Source organism: Cupressus sempervirens, chromosome 2, assembly GCF_028749045.1.
Source record: "Cupressus sempervirens isolate cs-2001-9-10 chromosome 2, ASM2874904v1, whole genome shotgun sequence".
NCBI lineage: Eukaryota > Viridiplantae > Streptophyta > Pinopsida > Cupressales > Cupressaceae > Cupressus > Cupressus sempervirens.
Genome location: NC_143119.1, coordinates 585,507,412 through 585,527,671, shown reverse-complemented (window position 1 = coordinate 585,527,671; position 20,260 = coordinate 585,507,412).

Below are 20,260 nucleotides of genomic sequence, written 5' to 3'. Positions count from 1 at the left end.
GTCCAACATTTCTTGTTATTTGGGAAAATAGAAAGAAAAATGAACCAAAATTTAAAACTTCATCACATTGAATGCTAGTTCACATTACCGAGAATCCTTAGTGGACCTTACAAATCAAAATTATAGGCCATTGGAAAGATTTAACTTTTGAGTCCTTTACTACAGATTTTGTCAATGGGTATCTATTTTTTAATACAATGTTCAAACATTATCATCCAAGTTCATACCATTACAATTTTGGAACAAAGATATAGCAAGGCCATATATTACATCAATTATGATACTTATAAGGAACTACTATAAATACAACATGTTCTCAAATTGATTTCACAACTTGGTGGAAAACCAAAACCTTCTTTCAAGTAATGAAAATAGTCTATTTTTATGTAGTAAGCACCATTGATTAAATTCAAGCAGTCATAGTATTTTCTTCTTGATATAGCATTAATGAAATGTTTTAAGTCTACTTCAATAGATGCATTGATCAACATTTGCTTTGCCAAGTTTGGTGACTATACTCGAGTGTTTTTTCTTTTCAGTTTAAAAATATAATATAATATGAGAACCAAGGATTTTTTTAGTGGCTATTATTCGCCAATTGGCTAATATGTCCCGATTGGGCTATAGAAATTGGCTAAAAAAAACACCATATACTAGTTGACCGGTTTGCCCAGATTTTATAAAATACTCATATAGTGGTTGAAACGTTCGCCACTATTATTACGTAATTTCAGTTTGGTAGTCAGGTTCTTCGCCCATATTTCTCTTTAATGTTTACTCTTATTTGCCATGAAATTAATTGAGTGTCTCTTTCAACGATCATCATTCGCCAAATTCCCATTTTCCTATGTGAACTTTTTTTTTTTAATGAGTGACATTGTACTCCACAGACAACTTACCTTGATACTTGTCAACATTTCGATGACTACCTCAACAATTCTTCTTCCTTCAAAGAATGTTGGCCGAAATTAAACCTCAGCCATTGATCTTGGATCATCAGACGGTCTGAGTTCTCAAATAATACATTTAACATAATTACATTTCAAAACATAATTTTCCATCAATATTAATAATTTTATTAAAAAGAAAAATTATAATCGCCATTATTTTATAAAAATTGTCTAAACTATTAAAAAATTTACCACCAAATATCCATCGATTGACACATAATTCGCCAACACTATTAATTTTTTTTTCACCCAAATGACATGTGATTCACCACAATTTTATATATTTTGGGAGGGGGGGGGGGTTCCTTAAAGTTATCTCTGATGAGAAATTGTTTAAGTGCATTGGCAATTACAATACAACATCAAAGCATTATCAACCAAGTTTATACCATTACAATTTTGGAATAGAGATATAGCTAGCCATATATTACATTAGTTATGATACTTATAAGGAACTACTATAAATACAATGGATTCTCAAATTGATTTCACAACTTGATGGGAAACCAAAACCTTCTTTCAAGTAATGAAAATAGTCTATTTTTGTAGTAATCACCATTGATTAAATTCAAGCAGTCATAGTATTTTCTTCTTGCTATAGCATTAATGAAATGTTTTAAGTCTACTTCAATAGATATATTTATCTCACATGAATTCACCTATAGACTGCATATCATAACCAACAACATGTTTACTCAGGAATTAGATAAGGAGAGAAATCATTAGTGAAAATAAGAAATAAATTTAATCTCCTTTTCTCCTCTCTTCCTTTGCTATTATGAAGATAATTGTAAGTCATATGAAGATAAGTCTTTCTAGTTCCTTTCTCATCCTCACATAAAATGAACGGAGGGTATGGGAGATAGAGGGGACAAAGGGCGAGCATAGATGGATAGAAAACACATTGAATTTTTGGATCCAATATAATTGAAGCAATTACAATTTATGAAATTAGAGCATTGCTACAGTTCAATAGATGGAAGAACTACACTGAACAACTAGACTAATTAAATGCATGAGCTATCCTTTTGTGAAATTTATCATTGAAGGATGAGAAAGGATTACCAGATCCTTTCTCATAACTTAGTAATTATGGTATTTATCATTGTCATAAGTTCATTATTTGGAGTAGGATGATTATTATTTTTAAGTCTTGCTCTTTGACAGTTGGAATTGGTCATAGGAATACATGGCTCAGCTCCATTTTCCTTTTTGTTTTCTTTCCATATCAAATTCTTGCCATTGTTTTTGCACTGTCATTCCATTCACCATAAAGATAGAAACATCTTCATTTTTTCCATATCTTGATTCCTTCCTTGTTGTGGCATTGACATTAACTTGTCATAAATTTTCAACCTTGGATCTCCTCCAATATGTTGAACATAATTTTTTTATTAAAATTCATTACAAGTTCTAGCTCCAAGGTGGACATGTAAAGAGGTTGGCCTATTTCCAGTGCCACAATCCTCAAATTTAACACCTATATTTATATTGGAGGTGGGAAATGGCAGTGTTGGGTCTTACACAACTTTACACAACTCCAGTTCTGACAAGGATGAAAAACAAGTAGATGGTGGAACTTAAGAGACACAAGATGGAAATATAAAAGAATCACAAAAGTAATAATGTAAGGTGTTGCATCTGAATTAGGCCAAGAGCAGATTGTTTATGTAATACAAGATTACAATCAAAGAAATAAAGGTTTAGCTGATGCAGCTTTGATTTTCCTATATTGACTAAACTTTGATGTCAAGTATATGTTTTTGTTGTTTCCTACAATTTTTTAACCTTGATGAACACTATTTTTATTGATATATCTATCCTCAAGTGAGAGTTATGAAAGTCTTACCATCATTGAATGCATAGTATTGTTTATAGTTTCCTTAATTAGTGCAATCAACTCCAAGATAGTTCTTTGACAGTTTCTCCAAAATGTGGATAGCCTCAAGCCATTTTCAGTAGCAACTAACATCACAATGTTTCATTTTTTAGGCCAAACATATGTTTCAAATGCTTGTAATTAAACACCAACCACAATGTAAAGGTGAAGTCAACAACCCAAGGCATAATGAGCATAACTAAAGCAATTGAAAGTTAGACTAGGTAGTCCATTATTCAAATTGGTTGAGTCCAATCTACTCTGGCTGCATGTGGTCCAAGTGTTTGTATGCTAATAAGTGACATTTGAAGTAGTAATAAATAAATTGAGCTATCTTTCACAAGATAAGAAGCTAGAAGATTGAAACATAAGAATGAAAATAGAATCAGTTACTAAAAAGGAGTTGAACCCTGCATCACACAGCCAACTCATAGATCATAAAGCAAGGTGTAAAATTCCAATAGTTAGTTGGATGAAAGCTTTCGTCTAAAAGCAACAAATATTAAACTAGTCAAAAATGGACATTGGAGAAAGCTCACTAATTCTCCATGTTTGAAAGAACTTCCAAACAATTTATGATGAGACAAATCATTAATGACTTTAGGGAAATAGGGACCAAAATTTTTCTTCTTTAAAACAATCATCCAAGAATGATCGAAAGGCAATTGACCCTGTTTTATATAGCTAGATCAAAGCAGAGTGAAACACAAATTTAAGATGTCAAATTCAGGGCAAAATTTCCAAATAAAAATTAGCTAAAAACAATCTTGGAAAAATCAAGATACTGGATTATTTTCATCAACGCCAACACAGATCAATAGTAATTCTGAATTTAAATCAATCTTGGAGAAACACTATTCCTAGCCCATTTTCATCAACAAAAAACATAGATCCATAGAAAATTTGAATTTTTTGAACTAAGTGGCATCAAAAGACATTAGAATGAACCGAGGCATGTGTTATGATCAAAAATTTAAACTTGCAGCAAGTTTATCAAAAAGTCACAGTTGTATTTCCATAAGACTATTGAACTAACTATGTACATGTAGACTGCAAACTGGAAGAGAGATGAAACACTAGTACATATCCAATGACTTAGATTGGGTGGTCATAGAATCTAATTTTACTCATAATTCTAGAACCTAACCTACCATATAGTGGTTAGCCAGTATCCTAGAAATTTCAACATAAATTCATAATTAGGTGGAGAAAAAGCCTAAGCTTTCCTAATGCCATCAAATTCAACACATTCTATCAATATACACAAAATTTCACAACTACTTGTACCATAAAAAGTATTAAAAAGAAATCAATAATACGATTGATGAAACTAAAAAAAAAATCTAGAATGGCATAAATAAGAGCAACCAAAACTCTTAATTCAATAAAATTAAGCAACCCATATATCTTTCTAGTCTAAAAGAAACCCGGTCATAATAGTAGATACCTTAGTTTTTGTGACCTTTAACATATCAGTTAGTTTGTAGTGTTTTCTTCTCATCCCTGCCATGGTTCCACTAAATTCTAAAGATATGAAAAGATGAGCTCAATTTTAGTGTCCCTATCCAAGGGTTACAAGTAAGAATTGTGCTAAAAACACTACATGTTATGTGTTAGGGTTACAAGTATGTAGATGACATGGCACAAAAACAAAAACATAAGATATTGGCAGCTATAGTAAGCACACTATATAGTCATCTTTTACTCTGCAAGCTCTACCCTAAAAAAATTATGAATGGTTACAACAATTTTATAAATCTAAAACCCTCTAAATAAAATAAACCCTAAAATGGGGTTAAACATGGGATACTTGAAAATTACCAGAAGACCTTGACCCTAATCCAAACCCTACATCAAATCTCCATTTACAAAATAGCACTTATCCTCCTCACCAGGCATTCACTAAGCACTCATCCTAAGTCTTTGCTCATGTGTCCCTTCTAGCTCATACAAATAGCCCAAGAAATCTAAAATACTAGTCGTGCACCATGAGAGCAACCGTGTTACGAGACTGCCACAGAGACTATTATTCACACAAGATGAATGAAACAAGATGTGAATCCTTGTGGTCACGAGTCTTCAACCACTCTTAGCACTCAACAACAGGCATCCATGAACCACAAGTCTAAGAGAAATAGTCATATAATCTAGGCGCATATTCTCAATATCACAACCTAATTAATGTACTTAGTCTCTCTCTTAAGTTGAGTAAATTTATTCTTAATGGCTTATGGTTTACTATGTCCTCAGCCCCATGTTGAATAAAGACCTAATTAAGGTATCAACTAATGGGTGTGAAATTGAATGAAGCTGGTGTTGGTCAAATTTCAACCAACACGGGCATGGATTTTTAAAAAAATATATTTTTCATTGCATATTCTAACCAATTTGACCCTATTTTAATAATGGTCAAAATTTTTGGTCTAAAAATGGGGTCAAATGTACTAGTGATTCTACCAATTGTTCTCAAATTATAGACATTATCGAGTTATGGCAATTGTCGAGTGCTAGTAATTTTGCAGTATAAGCTAAGTAAAAGTTATCCCACATCATGTTAACACTTGGATTAGTGTGTTATCCCATCTCACTCTACAATATGTGTCAAATTCCATAGTGTGTGCCAAGCTATTTTTGATGTTCTAAATGATCCTTCATGTGCCAAGTGTTCCTATTGATGTAGCATTTTGGACACATTTTCTATGTTTTGGTTTTTAATGGGAGCCAACTTGGAGGATTAAATTTGATCATGACTTTTATGATTAGATCTTGTCTTGGGATGTCTGCAAACCATCTTTGGGTCAGCCTTTTCTATTTTGTAATATTCTAGAATATTTAGTAAGTTGTTTTCACAACCATAAATAGGGTTTTTAGGCTTAGAGTTAGGAAGAAATTTTTGGTAGAGATTTGGGGAGTAGAACTTAGAGATTTGGGAGGACTAAGAAAGTATGTTGCATATGTGTGGGGAGTAGAACTTAGAGATTTGGGAGGACTAAGAAAGTATGTTGCATATGTGTCTAAAAGTGCAAATTTGAAGTTGCATCTTAGATCTGGAATGTATTTTGTATCTAGTTATAACCTAAAAGGCCTTATAAATGGGCATGCAAATTGATATTTTGATGAATCGATAAAAGAATATTTTTCTCTCTCTATGTGGTGTTTTCTTTGTGTTTTTTCTTTCATTGTGTTAACTTTGAGAGGTTGGATTGGATAGTTAGGTGTGCCTTGGTATGCCCCATAAAATGATAGGGCCCATAAAATTCTAGGCTAGGGATTTTCCCCCATTGTTTCTATAGGTGATAGGCAGGCCCTTAAATATAGGGCCTCTTCTATATTATTGTAGGGGGTAGGGGATAGGGGGTAGGGAGTAGGGGCCCATCAAAAAAAACCTGTAGGGGAGGGACACACCACCCCTTCTTCTTCTTTCCCTCCTTGCATCACATTGATTTAAGGGAAGGAATATTTGGAGAATGAATGGAGGTTGAGATCCAACTTGGATATTTCATCCCTTTTCTTGGCAATTAGGTTGATGGTTGTCGAGTATAAACTAGAATTTTTTTTTCCAAGGAGTGCAATGTACCAAAATGGGGTGGTGGGTTTGAAGGTATTATTCAATGTGCCAAACTAGTTATGGGTATTCATATGGAGAAATGGTCAAGGTGGTTTATTGGTGGTGGGATGAAGGATCTTTAGCCTTTGATGGTGTGGGAGTCCAATGATCCACTTGAAATGCATCTTCATGTAGCTAGGTAGGGGTGGTACAAATTACTATTATTTCTCTACATAGTAAACATCAAAAGGGCATTGGTTAGTGATTGAGTGGTTAGGAGAAGAAAGACCACCCCTATAAGATCCAATGCCCCTTTTGGGTGTAGATGATCATCCTTTGATTCAAACAAAGATTTTGGTAGACAATAGTAAGAAGGAAAAGATGATGAAGATTGACGTTGTGAGGGGTGAGGTCGAGGATGGCCACACTAGTAGTTTTCTTACATTGGTTCCAGTGAGTGAAGAGGAACTATACCCATCAACTAGGATTTTTTTTTGATGTGGGAGTAGACATTTCCCTTCTTCTAGAGTGTGTTGATTCATTCAGTATTAGGTAGGTTTATGGTACTTAGTATTAGAGTGTGTTGCCTTGGCATGTCCTTCTTGCCAAAGAAGGTCTTCATGTGCTTTTGATGTATAATGATGTGGTTGTCCATTACGGAAAACTAAGTCCTCAATCACTTGTTATAGCTTGCAGATGGATAGTTCCAATAGTAGGGGAAAACTTGCTTCAACTCTATATACCAACTCAAATGGGAAAATGTCAATGGCCTTCTTAAGTGTCACCCTATCTACCTAGAGAGTTTCATGTAGTCTTTTGTGACAATCCTTTTGATTCTCAGAGACCAACTTCTTCATGATGTTAATCAATTTTTTATTTCTCGATTCTGCCTAACCATTCTCTTGAGAAAAGTATTTTGAGGAATGGTTGGGGTGGATGTTGTTGTCATAACAAAACTCTAAAATCTTTGTAAAAGAAAAGTACATAGTATTATCCATGATAAGCTTTAGAGGCACCCCAAATTGGACCAAGATGTTTTCTTTGACAAACTCATAAAAAATTTTAGAGGTGGTTCTCTCGGTGGGATTTTCCTCCACCCATTTGGTGAAAGAATCTGTAGCGGTGATAATGTATAAGTGGCCAATAGAAGAAGGAGGGCTAATTGGTCCAATGAAGTCAATTCCCCACTTCTAAAAGGGGCTTTCTATTACTATTGTCTTCAGTGGTAGAGTACCTAACTAATGCTTACTAGAAAACATCCTACATTTGTCACATTTGGCCACCCATCTATAAGAATCTTTGATCATACCAAGCTAGTAGTAGCACTACCTCATAATATTGTGGGCTATAATTGTAGAAGAAAAATGCCCACCACAAGCCTTATTGTGGAACATATGAAGCAATCTCTCTTGCTGAGGTTTATCCACACATCTTAAGAAAGTTCCATCTATTGCTCGGTTATGTAATTGATCATCATAGATGACATACTTACTTGACTTTTTTTGGGGGTCTCTTTTCTTCTTATATGTCATTCTATCAAGGAAATTTCCATAAGTAAGGAAATAGGCAATATTTGAAAACCAAGGGTCTTGGAGATTGACCATTAATGCTCTTGAGGATCCTTCTTCTTGATTAGAATTTTGATTTTCTACAATTACTTTTCACGGGCCATTTCCTCATATCAACTTCATTGGTTTCAACTTGATATCATATTCTTGAACTTTATCTATCCAAGCTCCTCTAGTATTACATATGATTTCTTGTTGGGTCAAGATACTCTTGATAGTCGGGTTGGGTATATACACAACACAATATGAATGAAAGACATAGAACTTGAAATTTTTTAGTGCTCTTACCATTGCATATGTGTTCTTTTCCATCTAAGAATATCATAACCCATGCTCTTTAAGGGGAGTATTCATGAAAGAAATCATTTCTTAAATACCTTCTCTATTTTCCTACATAACTATTGCAGATAATGTATGAGGTGATGTGTAGCAATACACTATGAATTCTTTGGTATAATTTGGGTGAACCAAGATAGGAGCTTTAGCTATGGCATCCTTGATTTGATCAAAAGCTTTCCATCTAGAATCATTCCATTTGAATGCTTGGCTACCCTTCATCATGTCAACTATGCACTTGGTAATTTTAGATAAATTAGGAACAAAGTGTCTCAAGAAATTGACCTATCCAGAGAAGGATTTGATTCTAGATTTTCTTGCCAGAAGATTCAATTGTTGATAGCTCTAACACACTCAAGATCAATCTTGATACCTTCTTGAGAAACTATGTGACCAAGAAATCTGCCTTCTATGAGACAAAAGGTAGACTTCTTTGGGTTGAGGGAAATTCCATGTTCCCTACATCTCCTTAGTACTTTCTCTAGGTCCTTCAAGTGAGTTTCTCTTTTTTTGGAGAAGATTATTAGATCATCTAGATATACAATAATAATCTTATCCTTGAGACTAGAAAAGGATGAATTCATGGCTCTTTGAAAGGTGGCTCTAGCATTAATCATTCCAAAAGGCATTCTATTATAGGAAAATGTTCCCCAGGGGGTGGTGAGTGCTATCTTGAATTGATCTTCTTGATCTACTTCAATCTGGTTGAAACCTGAAAATCCATCCAACATAGGCATCATCTCAAAGTTGGCCACTATTTGTAGTAGATGATCCATATTAGGTAGGGTGTAATTTTCTTTTAGAGAGGCTTGGTTTAAATTTTTGGAGTCCAGACAAATTCTAATTTCCCCATTCTTTTCTTAAACAAGGACAATGTTATCTATCCAAGTTGAAAGATGTATTGGATAGATAATCTATACTTCTAACATCTTGTGGACCTCTCCAAAAATGGCATATAAGATCATTGGGTTATAATTGTGTTGCTTAAATTGTCTAAAAGGAGTTGCTTCAAGCTTAAGGGGAATCTTGTGTTTAAACTCATAATTCTTGATGTTGGTGTAAATAAGTATTTACTATTTACACTTTACTTAAGTTTACTTAGGTTAATGCATTATTTTATTCTTTATTAGTTTGACACCTAGGAGTATGCATGCTCTTATGAGTTGTCTTTTTGACAACATAGGAGTTAGCAACTCTTTTATGCACATGGTGTCTACAACATCTCTACATGAGATACACCTTGTCATACGTATCCTCTCATCTATAATGGAGGATAATCCACTTCTAGTGGATGTGTGCTTAGTTGTCATGCTTATCTGCTAGCTCTTTCTACAGACATTCTAGATGCATCTTAGAGGCATTTATATACAGGCACATCTAGTGTGTATGTACACATGATAGAGATATTCATTCTCATATTGTTATTTTGATCATACTCTTTTTGGTTTATTCTTGTGCTTGTGCTTGAGTTCCTTGATCTTGAGTATTTTTCCCTAAGGAAAATTCTTACATGGTATTATAGTTGAGGGAGTTTCTCTTCACATAGCTATTAGAGACCATCTTCTTACTTCACCTCTTGGAGGACCTCAACCTAGATCCAGAGTATCGCAATCATTGGGAGCATCTAGAGACAAAGAGGACCTCGCCATTGCATCTAAAATGTCAATTCGATGAAATTTGACTATAAATTTGCCTACCCTAGGCGATAATCAAATTTGAAGTAAAAAATTTTACAAATCAGCACCCGAAGGCCTGATTTGCAGAATTGATATGATCACTTCAGATCTATGAATTTAATTTTTAGATTTGCATATTTTATCATTTACATCTCTACTATTTTTTGAATTTGCATTATTTTTTGGAAAAATTTAGACCATCCAGCCAGTAGGAGAGATTTTTTTCAGGGGAATATTGGAGCTTGCTAGTGCAAATCAGATATTTGCATCACATTCAAAATGTCAAAAAACCCCCAAATCAACTTTTGTTTCATCAAAATTGGACATCTGAGGTAAAATTTAGAGTCATTTGATTTTTGGAGGTGGGACAGCGGCGATTCAAGAAAGATAATTACAGCAATAATTTTCAAATAGTGATATCTCCCTCATATGGACTCCTTTTTTCGAGCAACTTTTTTTTGTTTTGGGGTAGAATTTCATGACCTACACATTGGTGTAGGGTGTTTGAGATCTCTATTCCTAAATTTTTCTACAACTTGAAAATCCTAATTTTTGACACTTCAAATGCTTAGTACGAGCTCATCTAGACACATAACTAGGTTCCATTTTTTTTGAAAGTGCATAATTTTTTGTCTACTTTCTAGATTTTCAATTAGATTATAGGCTTCTATGGACATAAATACTACTTTTAGAAATAGGCCCTAAATTGGAAAGTGGCTATAAAGTGCCTAGATCATACATTAGGGGGGATTTCTTTGATTCTCTCTTGCATTTTGGAGGGTGTACACATTTATTGATCTCATGGAGTCTTTTCACACATGTCATTTTGGTTTAAGATCGAAGTTGACAATGAGGAACTATCAAAAATGGAGGGCTTTGATGCTTGATCATCTAAGAGAACATAACAAAGTGTTTCCTTATCTCTATTCGAAGATATTTCCACCTAATCCTAATTGGAAATATCTTTCTAAACTTCTTCACTTTTTTTATAATAGTATGAGTAAGGAATCTTTTCCTCCTCTTAGTATGGCAAGTTTTCCTCATGATGTTTGGATGGCTCTTTGGGAAGCATATGGAGACCCATGAGTCCCTCCATTTCTAGAGGACATTCTATCTCCAGTCACTCCAATAATGGTACCTTCAACTCTAGATGAGATCACACATCTTGATACTCCTATTGATTCTACTAATCTAGTTCTAGTCATAGATGCTCTTAATTCAGTGTAGTAAGAAACACCATGTCTTCTTACTTTAGCTTCATGGGATGACTTCCTTCCAAAAATTGCAGGGTTGTTTGTGGAGTCATACATTGAAGATGTGGGAGACATCATCGATGACATTCATCTTCTCTCTATTGAGGAGACTTATTCTTCACTCATTGTGAGGGCACACTCTGACCCTCACCCACTTGATCTTTCTTTCAAGACTAACATGATTTTGGACACTTCTTTACAAAAGTTGGAGAAAGACTCTTTTACTTCAGAGGAGACATATCCATCTTTGGAGATTTTATTTTGGTTTCCTCAAACATCTTATTTTCTAAGGATTCTTCCTATCAGTTGGGGAGCATTCTCTTCTACACCTATGGAACCATTTCTTTCTACAAGGAGGAACATCATTTAGCTATCATGATGCAACTTCTTCAGTCATCAAGGAGCTTCTATCATGGGTGTGCATCCATCATTGAGGGGAGGTGACATTGCTTCTCTTCCTCTAACTTCCTATCTGAATGCTTCATTATCTTTGGAGGATGATTCAACTTCATACATGGGCATGCTTTCTTGTTTGTCACCTTCTTTTGGGCATTCACCAGATATGTTTACGGCATCTATATTCATCAAGGACTTGTCAGCATATCAGTCAACTTTAGAGGTAGCATCCACTGCATACTACATATGGATCCCTCTTCCATCTTCTTGTCCATGGTTAGAAGCATACTTGCACCTATACTTGGTGTATCTTCTTCCTAAAGGGAGAAATGTTGTTTGTAGGCATTGGATTTTCTTTTTTCTTCAAGTAGTCATCATTAGGAGATCCTTCACTAAGGGGGGGATTTCATCTAGGGATTCTCTATTGTATATGCATGATGTATATCATAATGGGGGGGGGGGGGGTCTTGATTACTCCATCCATCTATGCATCTTATTTTTCATCTCTCTTTTTGGGGGAGGGTTTTTCCCATGAAGTTCTCCCTCTTTCTCCACTTTATGAGAGATTGTATTGCTTTTGTACATGGGTACCTAAGATGGCCTATTAGCTAGGACCCATCATGCATTTTCATCCTAGCTTTTGTAAGCTTAAGTGCATTTCCCTAATTTGCACTTAAGGGGGGGTGGTTGTGTAAATAAGTATTTACTATTTACACTTTACTTAAGTTTACTTAGGTTAATGCATTATTTTATTATTTATTAGTTTGACACCTAGGAGGATCCATACTCTTATGAGTTGTCTTATTGACAATATAGGAGTTATCAACTCTTTTATGCACATGGTGTCTACAATACAGGAGTTAGCACTCTAATTAAGAACATGGTGTCTACAACATCTCTACACAAGATACACCTTGTCATACTTATCCTCTCATCTACAATGGAGGATAATTAACTTTTGGTGGATGTGTGCTTAGTACACATGATAGAGATATTCATTCTCATATTGTTATTCTATTTATACTCTTTTTGATGTATTATTGTGCTTGTGCTTGAGTTCCTTGATCTTGGGTGATTTTTCCCTAAGGAAAATTCTTACACTTGAAGGTTTTTAGATCCTCATATCCCAATGCAAATACATCTTGGTATTTAGAAAGTAAGCCTTTTTCCCTATTCCTTTATTTCTTTGAGCAATTGATACCAATATTAACCATTTTAGGTTTATATTCAGTGCCAATATTTATCCTCTCAAATTCTCCAAAGGTTCCACCTTTCCTACCCCTTTCCCTTTTGATAAATGAATCATGTTTATCAAACAAATTTTCAAGAGAAATGAGGTGTCTAATTATTTTTTTACCTTTGAGATGCTTAGCACCAAGCTCTAGATCTTTCTTGCTATCAAGAGAAAAATGTTGGCCTTCCTTCAAAGTATTGGTCATTGAAATGCTCACACCCTTCTACGAAACATTGGATTTTCTTATCACTAGTGAAGACTTGCCATGATTTGACATTGTTAGGTACATTAGGTCTGAAGAGAACTTCAACCTTGTATTGATTATCTTGAAATATTGAATGAGGAAGTACTAGAGAGGAGGAGGTAGCTAACATATCTGCCCTCACATTTTGTTCCCTAGGAAGAGATTGTATTGAAAAGGCATCCAAGTCCTCAATTTTATCCTAGACCCTATTTTTTAGTTTTGAAGCCTTGTGTTCTTCACATTATATTGTCCTCAGACTTGCTTCACTATGACCTTGGTATATCCTTGGGCTCTTGGGATTTTTACCCCTCTTTTCTTTGTAGCACTAATACCCAACCACGATGCTTCATATTCTATAGTATTATTAGTGTTCTTTAATTATAGCTTATATGCAAGCTATGTAAGATCTTCATCGGGGGAAACAAGCACCACATCTACTCTAGATCTAGCAATAGCACAATTTCCATCAAATTATAAGGTCCAAATCCTATGATCACTAGAAGGACCTAGTTGGTCTTCTGAGCTATTGAAGTTAGAGAACAACATGCAGTTCCCAAATTCCATTTCTTGAAATAAAATTTGGGCCTTGGGATCATCAGATTTCATGACAGTGAATTTGGCATTCTCCTCAAGTTCAAGCTTAATTTTTTTATTTCCAATAGGAATTATGTTGTAGGACTAGTCCAGTTTAATTTCACCTCTCATATCTTTGTAGAAGCTCCAACTCAATAGCATACCATAACTAGCAAAAATATTAGCTACCAAGATGGTTAATTTCATTCTCTTTGTAGGGTATACGGCTAGGGCTACTTGTGCATCTTTTACTTGACCTAAAAGGGGAACTTTTTTTCATCCATGGAGTAACAATGTCTAAAGGTCTTGGTTAGAGTCAAGCCTAGGGCATGAGAAATAGTAGAAGGCATGACATTTTCAGAGGCTCCTAAGTCAATTATACAACTAATTAGTTTGTGACCATTTACGTATTAGAATATATAAAATGGGTTGGGTTTTTCATTGGGAGAGGTGGCTAACACTAAAGACTCTTCTTCTTTAAAAAGAATAGGAAAGACAAGTTCTTCATTAGTGAGTAGGCCATTATTTAGTTGGGGTTGATCAGTGCTAATAGTAGTGTTGATATTAGGGTGAGTTTTCCAATTAGCTTCACCTTTGCAATAATCTACTAGTTTTTGCAGTTCAGTAGGATGAGTCTTCAAGTAATCAAGGGGAGAAACTTGGATATAACTGTCTTTGAAATATTGGATGATATCAAATGAGGAATGAGGATTACCATTTGGTCCAAATATTATTTTTTCTTTCCTCCAAGAAAAGGAAGCATATGCACTAGCTATAGCTGATGAAGAGGCATGAGTGATGTTTTGGGTAGGAACTAAGTTAACTAGGTTCTTGTTTCTTTCACTTCTCATTTCTACATTAATTTTTAATCCATCCAAGGTGGAAAATTAGTCACCTCCAACATCTAAATCTAATTCATACTCCAAGAAAAATATTCCAAAGTTACCAGGGGGAGCAGAATCATCTTTGCTTTCAAGATATTCAATTATTAGCTCATTACTAGTACTAAGCTACTTATATATGTTCATCTTTAGACAAGATTCACAATCATGATCTACTCCTAAGTGAAATATGCACATATTTTTCTCCTTGGGAGCTTCTTTGATACCAAGATTTTATTGAGAAGACAGTAATTACAATGGTTTCCCCTTATGTTGCCTTCTAGGAATGTCCTAATAAGGTTGCTAGAAAGAGGGAACTATTTTGCCCATTTGCCTTTTCATGGAAATCATCTCATTTGATACTTTCTGAAGCATCTCTTACATGTTATTGGCTATACCATCAATAGAACTTGTTGAAGTTCCACTTTGAAGCTCTCTCTTCCATATTCCAGTTGCTATTAGGTCATCCTCCAATTATATCACCAAGGTCTGAGTAGCTTGGAGGTTATCTCCATGAGCTCTTATAATTTGAAAACTGATATCTAGGTACATGGAGCTAATAAAAAACATCTTTTGGTTATCTACAATTAGTATACTCATAGCAAGAATCCAGTTGGCCAATTTGTTGAACCTTCCAATGAAATCTCTCATAGGAACATTGGGCTCCTTTTTAACTTGTGTGAGATGAGACAACAGAGAATCTACATCTTTTTTACTCTTGTAACACACCTTGAATTGATTTCACATGTCATCCCAAGTCATAATACATCCCACTGGAGAATGTTGAAACTAGTCAGGTGTATTTTCAACAAGAGTCTCTACAAACATCCATACTGCTACATCTTCATGCTAAGGAAAAATAATGGTACATACTGCAAAGAAAGAAGTGATGAGCTCATCAACAGAGATTTTCCCATCATGATTGAACTTGGAGAAGTTCTTTCAGGAAGCTCTTGGTAGGTTTTTATTAGCAATAAGCCAAAGGGGGCCAATAAAATTTCTCTAGGGCACAACCATTGAAGCAAGAAGGATTACTTATATTGGTTAAAAGGTTATCATAGTAGGGGCTAACACTCCATGGTGAGTAAGAGTGATACATAGTAATGGGATCCAAGTGAAAAAGATAGGAGGAGAAGAAAAATAACTACATCTCTGGGAAATAGGGTGGGGTGGCATAAATAGAGCTCTCCAAATACCTTGAAAAATTGGATCCCATGAGCAAGATCTTCCTCTTCTTAGAGGATCTTCCAATATTTTGAAATTAGCTTTCTTTAATTCTCCAAATACTAGGTCAATTTTCCTTTACCATGAATACTTCTAGTGTACTTAGGATCCAGGGTGTATTACTTTTCTCACAATGGAAGTGCTTCTCTCAATCTTCTTTCCCGCAACATACCTTCCCAATATTCAACATTTTCTTCTTCTCTTTCTAGTGCAAAGTTTACTCTTCGATACTCATCAAAGTATTTTTTGTTCTTCTAGGAAAGTGTATTCAATTGGTTTATTATGTCTTCTTGTTCATCTTGGAAGCCAAGTTTGGGTTGCACTACCAAAATTTGACCTTTGTGAGGAAAAATAATTTCTCCTTATGAGATAATAGGAATGACTCAATGAATTGAGTGTCAATCAAAAATAAATTTAAAGTTATCCATTAAAGCCACAAATAGACTTACTAAGAAAACTTAGGACATACAAGTCCATAGTAGAGTCACCAAAAACTATTGGCTAGTAGTTTGTCTTCCTTAATTCTTTGTTTTATACCTTGACTCTTAGAGTGCCCAATGGAAAATAGAAAACAAAGAAGTTAACAATAGAATAGGTCAGTGTAGTAATCTATCAAAGACCCCTAAATTCAAATGTATAGCTACCTTTTAATTGTAAGATTTTCAATGAGTGTATTTTTAATTTTTAGGGGGGTATGCTCTTAACTAGAGAATAGAAGAGGTGATAAACCAAATTGTTTAACACTTCAAACAATCTAGGAAAATTTCAAAACAAATATTAACACCTAAAATGCAATCTATTCTAACTTTAGTGCAAAAATGAAAACATGCAAGACTAGCTACAACACATGAGAGGACAAGGAATGAATAAATGGGAAATTCTTGGATTGATGAATCAACTAAGATTTTACAATACCTAGATTGTCATCTTTTCATCTACTTCATTAATCAAATTTTGGAATTCTCATACAATCAACTGAGGACACATGAACTAAAGTGAACAACACAATGGAAAAGAATAATACTCATGCTAAGGAAATTAAATCTTATAATATGTTAAGATGAAAGAGATAAAACCAAGTTTACTTGTGATCATTTAGTTTTTAGTTTTAGTAGATTCATCCAAAATGTCATATAGTAACTAAATGAATAGAAAAAATTGAAACGTAGACTCATAGTCACACGTAGTAGTCCCAGCTACAAGGGTTCACCCACAAAATAATTGTTTTCCCCCTTATTAACTTCTCAAAAATTTACATATATGGGCCTCTTCAAAATGGTTAGTTATATTTGATGATTACATTGCAAAGAATCTCTTCGTGAAAGGAGCTAAAAATAGGACTTGACTAAGTAATTGTCCATTATATAGTCTAAGCCTACAAAGGAAATGCCAAAAATGGTTACAATAGAGAAATGAGATAGAAGAGAGATAACAAAAAATTCCTAAAAGAATATCAGAGCATCAAGCTTTCTTTAGAGTCACTACCCTAGGTCTATAAGCCTTCATTACATCTGTTACTTTATCCAATTCATCGACACCTAGGATTATGATTTTTTCAGCTTGAATCATCTAGTAGTCATGCATTTCTTTCAATTCATCCACTTCGGTGACCTTTGACTGGAACTTTTTTGATACTCACCTTAGAATGGAATATGTTGATGAAAGCTCTTAGATCTTTGACATCTACAAGTTGATTGGATCAATGGCCTCCTTAACAACACTAGTAATTTGGCCTTCATCCACTCAATGTCTACCGATTGGTACATTTCTAGATATATATGATTCCATGTATAGTACTTTTAAATATTCAAAAAGTTTCTCTATGACCTTTTACACTAGGTCATGCACATCTTTAAGCTCATTTCTAGATCTTACAAAGCTTTCTATTATGAACTCTAAATATTTTTTCCAATGAAACAATGGCTCTTGGCCTATTTTTTGGATCCCATTAGAGATGGAAATGTTGGTCTTCATATCAATCACCTCTTTTAATAGTGCCAATTGCTTCGTTAATTTGTCTATTGTATTGTGCATGGTAATCTGATGACTGGAAGTTTCCTCCCTCAATTTGTTAGCATCCAATAGTAGATTTCCCAAATTCTCGATGAGTGGGGGACCTTGTGCCTTCATCTAATCAATCCATAATCTACTAATTTGACCAAATTGTCTTTCCTGCTGCATCTTTAAAAGCAATTTCTTGTTCTCTTCTTGATTTTGATCAAATGTGCTAGATGAAGTGCTTCCAAGTGTATTTCCTATGTAGTTCATTAGTTCTTTGTTTGAGGCCTTAAGTACCTCTTTCTCCACCCTCAATTCCTCATGTTTATTGCCTATCTTTTTATTGGTAGACTTCTATATATTAACCATAGAATCATAGACATGAATACCAATATCTACCATTCTAATTTGAAAGTCATCAATAGTGAGCTCATGGAGCTTGCCTTCCTTCTGAGGCTCTATTATTTCCATGAGAATGTGATTAGTAGAGGGATCAGTGGCCAATGTTTCTATGGACTTTTGCTTCTTTTTCTTCTTTTATGGTGGTTGAGAAGAAGTTTCTTGTGTGATGAGGTCTTTGGATGGGGTGGCTTCCTCATATCTCTACTTCTTCTAATCGATGATCTCCTCCAACCATGACTCAATTGAGATGGCATTGATTGTTTATTGTAAGGTAGTGGGATCAAAGAGCTTCCTTACAACTGGGGGAGTCTACTTGCTCTGATAAATAGTGGGGAAACTAATGACTTTCATTATTGAGAGGGAAAAACTGTCCCCTTTTTGGGATGCATCCTTTTCTTGTCCATCTATGGGGTTAGTGTCACCATCAAGATTGATGACTTGGAGAGGGGAGGTAGGCTTAGATACTAATTTCTCTTGCTCTTGTTCCTTCTATTTATCCTTCTCTTTCTCCCTAACTTTTCTTGTATCTAGAAAAGATCCTCCTCCACAAGTACGGGTAATTAGAATATTCTACTTTGGAGGTTGGTCTTCATTTTGGCTGATAGATTGGGTTGGTCCCACAAATGTTGAAGTGGCAATAGTGGTGGAGGTCATTGCAGTTGATTGAGAAATTTTAGAATCCACTCCACCAATGGAGCCTATTCTTTTCATCCTTTTTTTCCTCACTCTGGTCCACTCCACCCTTTTTTTTTCCTATTAATGATTTCATACATTAGGAACTTCATTGTATCAATGACAAGACTAGTAGGTGGGGTATACATAATGGGACTTCATTTAATCTACTTATAAGATGAAGGATGCATATAGGAGTCATCATCTACAAGATTAGAAACATCAATAGAGTTATTATACAACTTAATTTCCTCAATTGTGATCCTAGACCAATACCTCTCCCAGGTTTGGTATTCATTAAGACATCTGGCCTAAAAATCCTCAATGTATGGAATATGTATGTGGGTGTATCATAGCTTCAACTTATCTTTCATGAAGTTGACAAGGTCATAATAGGGTTTGAGTACCTCATAATCAATCAACTTGATCTTATTCTCAAAAATTTTAACTAAATTATGTGCATCAGATCTAGAGGCATAGGAATAAGGTCCAACCACTATTGGGAAGGGAATCTCGGCTATCTTCTTTACATTTGAACACAAGGTGTTCAGTTCTAGTATCTATCAACACTATTCGACAAGAACAACCTTGTCCATAAGGTACCTAGGGAGTCCTTTGGGAAAACCATGAAAAGAATTGATTCATAGGTAGGAAAAAATTGGGAATTGGATGAAAGAGCATCTAAACTGGCTAATAGCTAAAATTGACTCAGGTGAAATTCTTCAGTTGGTGTATCCTTGTAATTCCCAGCACAACCTCATAGTGAAGGTGTCATTCACTTTCACATACTCTTTGAAGCTCCTTTGCAGCTGAAGGTGTGGGTAGAATTCATACACCCTAGTACTTTCATTGTAGTCCTCAATTGTAGGAAGACTCATCCATAGGTGATGCATAGCCAAGGTGTACATTAAATATGAAGACATGTAAAATTTCTTGAATCCATTAGCTAAATTCAACTATGAGGCAAGCTCATTGCATATGATTTGGACCAAGTTCATCTACAATCCTTTGGTACATATGGCTTGTACTACGAAGAAATAATGCTCAATGAATTCTAGAATATCTTCTTTTCCTTTTGATCTCAGTAGTAATGCTAGGATGTCAATGATTTCTCTCTTCAAGTTGGTCCCAAAGAGATTATTTGGCATCTTGTTCTTCTTTGAATGAGGTATTTGAAACTAGGTTCTTTGCATATCTTCCCTTCTCAATATTTTCATCCCATAAACATAGATGTAGAGGACCCAAAATCAATTCATAGTATTCTTCCTTTATTAGCATGCCAAATGCAGACTGCACCAAGACCTTTTTTATTGAGAAAATCATAGATTGAACAAGAAGAAAAATTTGCTTCATCTCTGGATTATATCTTTTGAGGCATTCTCTTACTAGATCTAGAGCTGCACAGCCATGGGTAATCTAGCATCTTC